Source organism: Anolis carolinensis, chromosome 3 (assembly GCF_035594765.1).
Source record: "Anolis carolinensis isolate JA03-04 chromosome 3, rAnoCar3.1.pri, whole genome shotgun sequence".
Lineage (NCBI taxonomy): Eukaryota > Metazoa > Chordata > Lepidosauria > Squamata > Dactyloidae > Anolis > Anolis carolinensis.
The window spans coordinates 163,313,264-163,322,752 of NC_085843.1; the positions used below are offsets into that span (position 1 = coordinate 163,313,264).

Below are 9,489 nucleotides of genomic sequence, written 5' to 3' on the forward strand. Positions count from 1 at the left end.
TCCACTTCCTTCCTTTGTCCTCAGCTACAACTGAGTTTGCATCCAATTAACTCAGCAGAGGAAGAGAGAAGGAGTGGTGGTGGCCCTTCCCAGTACATTTAGGCAAAAGCGAAGTACGACCACCTCTTCTTGCTTGTGCGTTATTTATCATTAACAATGTTTGCCAATGCTCTGGCATTGCTTGGTCACATGTCTCTTGGTATTCATCTGTGAAATATTTAAGCATAGTGCAGTCTTCTTCTTAGGCAATCTCTCGTTGTCTGAGTATGATGGCCTTCCAAGTTCCTATGCATGAGGGTTTTTTTTTTAATGTGTGGAGGTCGGTGCACAGCCAATCAACACACAGTCTTCATAGAGTTAGGGTCCCAACCAGTAGCGTGGTTAACACTATGACAGTGGTTTCTCAATCTGTTGCAGTCTTCTTCCGCCTGATCCACCATTGAGGTCTTTGGATTGTGCTCGGTCTGGAACCTCCTCAGCCCCCCCCCCCCCCCGAAGTGTTGGGAATTGATGAGCCACTAAGCTCTAATCACCCTCTTTATGAGGTAAATTCCCATTAAAATAGACAGATTAAAATAACAAAGCTCTAGATAGCTACATCTTGGCTAGTAGGAGGGGACAGAGTGCGTCCTCTCTGGAGCAAAGCAGGAAGCTGGAATGGCGACCAAACCTCATGGGTCTGTTCTTCTCTAGGGCCATAAACATTCCAAAAGCCAAATTGGGGAAGTTACGTCAAAGCAAGGAGAGATCACATTTCTAATACATCAAAGGGTGGGTTGACCCAAACAAGATGGGAAGGAGGAAACAATGGTGAAGCCTAATCAGAGCATGCATGGAACTGGGGAAGGTGTCCCTAACTCTTTTCTAGGCTTCCTATCTAACCATAGAGACTTAAGCAGTGCAGGATGACTTTTTTCCAACACAAAGTGCATGACTCGGTGGTAAACCCACAGGTTCATTGGAACATGCAAGCCACTTCACCATGACAAGGTGAGAATCCATTGAGGGGAATAGTACGGTACCCAAAGTCAGACAACATACCATATTTTGACATATGATGAAGATGATCTGATAAGAATTTATCCCAAAACTTCAATGAATGAAACATTTCTTCCTTTTTCATGACAGCAGCACAAAACTATTCTCTGAATGATGCAGTGCCAACCCTCTAACAATAGGTCCTAGACTCCTTAAACTCTTTCCCCTAATTTTAAAGACATTGTAGACTTGTCGAAGGCTTTCATAGTTGGAATCACTGGGATGTTGTGTGGTAGTAATTGTGGACTGTTTTATAGTTGAATCATATGCATCCCTAAATGGAATGAGATGAAAATTCTAATAAATCTTGAAAAAATGGTTTGGTGATTTAACAAGTCCCCTCTTCCTGAATCACTTCCTGAATGCCACTCTATTCAGAGTGAATAGGAATTTTGCCTTAAATAAACACAAAAGAGATCTGTTTCACTGGGAGATTGAGTAGTAGAAATGCAGAGTGGAATTGGGGGAGTGGAGGGATATGAACTTGCTGAATCAAGTTTTCTTGCAAGCTGAACCAGACCCACATAATCAGCAAGGTTCAAGCTGACAGCAGGGGCATTAAACGACTTGTCAGGGGAGCTCAGCTGGGTTTCTCCAGGGAAACTATTTGCAAAAAGATTTGCTCTGAGGGGGGGAAAGGCTGGGGTGAGGGAAAGGAAAGAAAACCACAACGAAACAGTGAAAGAGACATCTGTAGCTTAACTGTTCGTTTTTCCTTCCTTTCTGTCTTCTGGGCTTTCAACAAAATGAGCGAACTGATGTTTACAGTGATATGAGTCTTTCCAGAGGGGGAATCAAATGAAACGGAAGGCTGAAGGTCCTAGTTTATAAATGTAATTGATGAAAATAAGTCTTGAATTAACTAGTGTCAAAAGCAATCTCTAGCACTGGCTATTTGAATATCAGGAAGGTAATGTGGCTCCTGGGGAATGTGGTTTAAATTCTGCATATCCCACTGATGATTCAAAAATGTTGAATTTCGAAATCAGAAAAACCGATTCAGGAAGTCTAGAATCACCCTCGTACAAACTTTGCTGCTGCATGTAAAATGTCACCAAAAGATCTCAAACACCATTTCTGTTACTCCAAATTATAGGATTCACCACTTTCTTACAGAGATTAGATTAGGAACTCCCAGAATCCTCAACCAATCACAGTCACTGGCCATGCTGCCTGGGGGATTTTAGGATCTGTACTCCAAAAAAAGTATCTTTTCCAAACTCTGCAAATGGTGCTTCAGCAAGTAACTTCCTTAAAGCAACTTCCTTGGAATCATTTGGTCCTTGCAACTACCAAGTAGACTGCCCAAGGGCAAATGCCAGTTTAAGATTCTTAAGATTCTTGCTGTACTTAGCCATTGCTATCAAGTACTATCTCTGGGGTAAGCTTCCTGTGTGTGTATTACTAAACAAGAATTTAGAGGGTCCTGCAACTGGCAGGACCTGTGAAAAGCAATGTGTGAGGCCGAAGGCAGATACATTATTCTAGTAGCGGTGGAAAAAATGGGTTAAAACATTGTTGAAAATCGAGTCTGTGGCCTGAATTCTCCCCTTTCTAAGGCCCCAAAGGTTCCCTTGGCCTTATACATTTATGGCATGTGTGGATGAAGGGGCATTTCTGTCTTTGTTAGGGCTTGGGAAAAGTTGTCATGATGGCTGAGAGATTCTGGGAATAATAGTGCCAGTAAAGAAACTTTCCAAGCTGTGATGTATACATGGAGGTACGAATTGAAGAGAAATGCTTTCAGTATCCATTTGCTAGACCAGATATCCCAACTACCAGAATAGTAAGATATAACCACTATCCTCTGGCATCTGACAAAATACATCCTCTCTAATCCAAGTCTCAATCTTCCTTTATGACTCTTTTGGTATTTTTGGGCTGAAGGTTCTTAATTTCAATAAGATTTGCTATTCTTTGTACGAGGGTTATCCAGAAAGTAGATTACATTTTGGAATTAAAAATGAACAAAGTATAGGAGAAAACATTTACCATATGCAGTTAAAAGCCACACCCAAATACTACATCTCACGTAGTCGCCATTCAAATCGCCATTCAAGCGATGATGAGCTTTGCAACTCCTTCCCCACTAAATTCTGCCGCTTGCGTCCTCAACCACTTGTTTCCAACAATGGGGGCGTCGCTGGCAATGCAGCGTTTTGGAGACGCTGCACATTTGCGGGAAGGGGTGACCGGCTGGTTGAGGACACAAGCGGCAGAATTTAGTGGGGAAGGAGTTGCAAAGCTCATTCATTGCTATGGTAAGTGCCTAGATTTGAATGGCGACTACGTGAGCTGTAGTATTTGGGTGTGGCTTTCAACTGCATATGGTAAATGTTTTCTCCTATACTTTGTTCATTTTTAATTCCAAAACATAATCTACTTTCTGGATAGCCCTCATAGTTTCTCATAGCTATACAAAGTGCAGAAGCATATCCCCCACAGATGCAGAAGTAGTGGTATCCCCATTTCTTATCTCGTTATTGTAAGATATTAGTTTGCTTTCTCTTTTTCACATACACACATCTGCACAAATACACGAAAAAGTTAGCACCCATGTTTTGAGTCTCTCCCAGCCCTATAACTCAGACCAACAGGCGTATTAGCCTTAGAAGTCCAGATGCAGAGCCGGTCCAACAATGAGGCGAATTAAGCGGTCGCTTCGGGCGCAAAAACATACGGGGGGCAGTCGAGACTGCTTTTTCTGTTGATTTGTTGTAAAACATGATGTTTTGGTGCTTAATTTGTAAAATCTTAATGTAATTTGATGTTTATTAGGCTTTTCCTTAATCCTTATTATCCAACATTTTTGCTTATCCAACGCTTTTATTTTTCAGTGGTTTGTGGGGGGGGGGGGCACCAAAATTCAGTTCGCCTACACTTGAAAAATACCTAGGGCCAGCTCTGTCCAGATGACATTTCAGGTTAATCAACTGCAAACTGAAGTAAACTGAAATTACTTGGTTTAATACGGGGTTTTAAAAACACCAATAAAGATCCAGACCTTAAATTAAGGTCCAGATCTTTACAGCTGAGGGCACTGTCTAGACTCACTCCCGGGACTGCTTCTGCAGTCCCACGGATCAGTCCCCATAGCCATCCTGCTTCTTTGGACTCCCAAAGAGTAGTGCGATGGTGCCCCCTCCCCTCCCAGCTCCCCATTCCTTCCCCAAAACTTATTCGAGGGGCCTGCCAGCCTTGCAGGCCTCTACAGAGAGCTCTGTAGTTGCGCCAGAATAATGCTTTGGGTGAGCAGGAGAGGGAAAAGCTTGTGGTTGAGGGCTGGAGTGGGGACAAAGTCCCAAGAGGAACTGGGATTTTATATCGCGATTCCTCTCAGGACTTTGATATGTCTGGAAGGACCCTCAATGGGAATAACTTTACTCTGCTTTTTTGTTGTTGTATGTCAGGCTGTCCATAACCTGGTGATATAAATAATGTCCTTTCGTGGGTCTTCTCCTAAGCAGTGAGAACTCTCTTCAGCCATAGGTCTATTGTGTGCAAGCTGGGACCATAAAAAGTGACCCAGAAATCATGTTTCCTGCAAGCCTTCAAATTCTAGCTGCAATAAACAGCTCAGAAAGGTAGGATTTCCAATTCAAGTTCGATATAATATGAGTCCTGTTTTGATGGATATGTTCCTAGACTTTATGTGGATACACAAAACTGTGGATAATAAGAAATCTTATTGAAATGAAGGACTTCCAATCCATATACAGTGGAAGACCTAGCAAATGCCTAGAGGGGACATATTTTGTCGGATGTAGTTAAATGTGACAGATACCAGTTCTGCAGATACAGGGGCCATACAGCATCTTCAAACACGATTTTGCCAGAATCAATTTAAAGAGAACAATTACAATTTTGGGTTATACCTCTTGAACATTCCTCCAAGAGATATTTCTTCAAATACACTAGGTATCACACAATTTTTGTGGTAAATGATAAGATTTCCTTTGGGGTGAGGGCATTCCTTAGAAAATAGCTGAATTACTTTATTTCTTTGTAAAAAATAATTAAATTAGGCACAAATTCAACATTTGCCAGGTACTGCAAACTTGGAGTTAATTTTCAAGTTTTAATGTTTAAAACTTGAAAATTGCATTTTTAACATTTGTCTTTGAATTTAATATGTGATTTTAAGTGTTGCTCATAGAGTTAAAGCAATTGCTTGCTTCTCAGTTTAATGGAATGAAATATTATTTGACCCAAGCAGTCCATAAAAGTATAGGCCAAATTTTCAAATAAAACTGGTTAATCGCAACTGGTGCTATGGCTATCGTGTTGTATGACAAGCCGTCTCCACTCTCCCTAAGAAAACATGTAGGAATATATCAGCTAATATGTTAATTGTGAGTTATTTAAGCATTTCCTGCATTATTTTTCCACACCTAACTTTCCCTTTAATTAATTACCAGAGAAGATGTTTCATGAAACATTCACTACAACAAATTGTCGAAAATCTGAACTTGATACAGCATTCAAGGAGATTGGCTACAATATCAGCCAAAGGAGGTTGACTATAGCAAGTTCAAAAATTCAAACAATACTCCAAAGCTATTTCTCCATTCCAGCTTTTTTATTATAGCTTACACATAGTAAAACAAACTAGAAGCAAACAAGTACGAGTAATACGTTTTTCTTTTTAAAAAAATCCCAAAAGTTGAAGTTCAGTGTCTACAAGTGTAAATCAAGCTCTCTGAAATATGGTTTGATGGAAATTTGGTCAAACAATACCAGAGATGCTTTAATTCTCTTTTGAGCAAGCATCTTTGTCCAAAGGATTATTTAAGGGGTAATGGGGGAGAGAAAAATTATTCACTTTGGAGCATTCTTACATTCCTTAAATGCTATTTGTTTTGTTTTTCTAATAGATTCTTCGACTGGCTGCTCATTCGTTGCAGGAAGCAAGTAGAGGAGAGACCAAATGTTTGCAATTAGATTCTGCACTTAGAGGAAAGGGAGAAGGGAAAGAGAGAAATTGAAGGGCATGAAGGGTCATGTTGTTTCCAGGCTTATTCCAATGAATTCTTCAGCTGTACCAGAAAACCCCAAACTCCTGCCTCCTTTACTCCTCTCATGTGCAGAAGGAGAAAGGGAGAAGTAACTGTTGCTAAGGAAAAAGAATATCTCACGGCATCAATCATTCCATACATACAGCACTTTCTATATTTTCTATGATTTCATTGAGAATTTTTTATATCTTACAGAAACAATGTTACTGGGTTCCTTAACAAAATTACAGAAAAATTCATTCAGTATTATATGCACAGTCAATGTCATCATAAGGTAACACACTTGTTTTGCTTGGTTTTCTTGCTTCTTATACTTTACATTTGATGTGTGAGGGAGACGTACTACATACTGTAAATATTCATAAGATATTCAAGTTTGATGTTATTTGTTCAGATACAAATGGCTCTGGATACTAGACTTGTCACAAATAAGAAAAGCCAGAAGTACATGTGGACTGAAATAAACATATTTCACAAAAAAGAGGCATGTTTTTTAAAAATGTAAAGGTTTCCCCTGATGTTAAGTCCAGTCGTGTCCAACTCTGGGAGTTGGTGTTCATCTCCATTTCTAAGCTGAAGAGCCGGCGTTATCTGTAGACACCTCCAAGGTCATGTGGCCGGCATGACTGCATGGAGCGCTGTTACCTTCCCGCTGAAGCAGTACCTATTGATCTACTCACACTTGCATGTTTTCGAACTGCTAGGTTGGCAGAAGCTGGAGCTAACAGTGGGTGCTAACTCCACTTCCTGGATTCGAACCTGCAACCTTTCAGTTGGCAAGTTTAGCAACTCAGCGCTTTAACGAACTGCACCACTGGGGGCTCCCCATGTTTTTAAGAAGCATTTTTTATTTTCCTTTAAGATATGTTACAGAAACCATTACATATACACATTATTTTTATTTCTGTGTCCTTTATTTTTTTAAAAAAATAATAATTGTTGAGCTACATACTAGGGGTTTTATTGTCCGAAGCTGCTATCCCACAGCAGTTGCATGGTGATCATCAATACCGTGTTTCCCCGAAAATAAGACAGTGTCTTATATTAATTTTTGCTCCCAAAGATGTGCTAGGTCTTATTTTCAGGGGATGTCTTATTTTTCCATGAAGAAGAATTCACATTTATTGTTGAACAAAAAAATGAACATTTATTATATACTGTACAGTAGTTGTCATCACAAACCAGCATAACCAGACAAACTGTGAATCCTATCAATAATTTCTTGTTACTACCATTATTTCCATGTACAACTGGTATGTACATTTACCAATCCTGCATGCTCTGATGTTCTGTTTGGCAGGCACTGGGCATGCTTCCAAACAAAAATTTTACTAGGTCTTACTTTCAGGGGAGGCCTTATATTTAGCAATTCAGCAAAACTTCTACTAGGTCTTATTTTTCGGGGATGTCTTATTTTCGGGGAAACAGGGTAGCAGCTACATATTGGCATGAGAACTCCCACTGTCACACATCTCTCCATGCAAATACCTGTAACAAACTGGGAGGCTTTGGATTGGGTGTGTGGTCAGTAAATGTTGTAAATAAATAAATAAATTCCCTCAGGTTTTAAAAAAGGTGTTTTGTTTTGTTTTTTGCTTTTTCCACTTTTGTAACTGTCACTTAACTGTCATGAAAGTGGAGGACATACAGTCTTAAGGAATTTAATAGGCAGTTTCTATGGCCCAATCTGGAATATGTAACTGATTTATTTAGTCATCAGTGGACAAATCTAAGCAGCTAAGCATGGTGTTTTACTTTATTTCTGTTTCTGAGCCATTGTTTAAACTCTGTAGTGAATCTAAGTAGATATTTCTTGGTAATTAATGTCTGGTGTCTGGCATGGTAAGAACTTAAGTAAAAAGCTCCATGTACCACATGTAATCTCCTGATTGCTTGGTTAAGCCACTAATAAAGTGTTACGGTCTTGGAATGGATAATGTGGGTATAGAATCAAGGCTCAGTAAACATGATCTATAATGATTAATCTTATTCATTAGTCTTAAACTGCAGTGCTATATACACTCAGTAATACAAAGTTGATCCATTATTAAAATAAAAATGCTCAGCTAAGCAATATCTTTATTCGTACCAACAATGCCAAAAAAAAGGAGAGTGTGCAAAACATATGTTACCAACAACGGTTTCTTTTGTTTCAAAGAAATGTAAAGAATCAGACCACAAGTGTCATTTTGCTATATTGCAGATGGCCATTGTTAACTATTTGTGTTTCATTGTGAATGTAATAATACCAAAATCAGGAGTAACTTATGTGCAATTTTATACCATTGAATTCTAGATGTACTGGATCAGGACAAGGAAAGGCACATAAATTCTCTGTCTATGACAATGATGGTACTGAGGGAAAAATAAGGCATGCTCAGATATTCTGGGTACATACTGCATAAGGGCTTTATACATTCAGCCCTCCACTTTCGTGTGCTTAATTTTTGCAGATTTTTTATTCCTAGATTTGATCATTATGTTCTCACTTGGAATCTCTAGGTACACAAAGCTGAGTGTATGGCTAACTTCCAGCAGAAAGTGACCATAGAGGGGTTTTTTTTATCGTGTCAGAAGGAACTTGAAAACATACTGAAAGGTGTAATTTCAAGAGAGAGATTCTCTCAGGTTAAAAAAAAACTTATTTTTTTAATTAGCAGTATTTTGACTGTGCTCTTAAGTTCTATGAAAGTCAACACTGATGTGAGCTGCTGTTCAAAAACATCTGTAGGGCAACATGATTTCTACACCTATTATATAGAAATGTTTCTAAGATTATAGCATGAGATTAAGGGAAAGACAGGGGACCAAAGGTGCAAGTGCCACTACAACAACCAGAAAAGGAAGCTTGCAGGAGGCCTAGGATGGAGATAATTCAGCTCCTCTCATGCTATCTGTATGGTGGAAGCTAAACTTGTCTTGTAATTAACCCACACTGCTTTTTGATTTGAAATGGGTTCAGGTTATGTCTGATCTGGAAGGCTAAGCAGGGTCAACCTTAATTTATAATTGAATGGGAGACTGCGAATGAATACCAGCTGCTGTTAGCTATATTTTAGAAGAAGTAACTGGCAAAACCACCTCTGAGTATTCCTCTCCTAATAAAATGCTATGAAGTTCATGGGGTTACCATAAGTCAACAAGCAACATACACAGAGGCCCCTACCAGAATAAACTTCAACTACAGTAGAGTCTCACTTATCCAACATCAATGGGCCAGCAGCATGTTGGATAAGCAAATATGTTGGATAATGAGGGATTAAGGAAAAGCCTATTAAACATCAAATTAGGTTATGATTTTACAAATGAAGCACCAAAACATCATGTTATACAACAAATTTGACAGAAAAAGTAGTTCAATACGCAGTAATGCTATGTAGTAATTACTGTATTTACGAATTTAGCACCAAAATATCACGATGTATCGAAAACATTG

General features: G+C 39.2%; 1 long non-coding RNA gene across 1 annotated transcript in view; it reads left to right on the forward strand.

The window, feature by feature from the left end:
- LOC103279472 (uncharacterized) overlaps positions 1-7,346 on the forward strand; it is a 99,327-nt gene extending 91,981 nt beyond the window's left edge. Inside the window, exons 3-4 of the long non-coding RNA XR_010004449.1 lie at positions 4,522-4,622; positions 5,913-7,346. This is a non-coding gene — a long non-coding RNA (uncharacterized LOC103279472). The remainder of the gene's footprint in view (positions 1-4,521; positions 4,623-5,912) is intronic.
- The last annotated feature ends 2,143 nt before the right edge of the window (positions 7,347-9,489 follow it).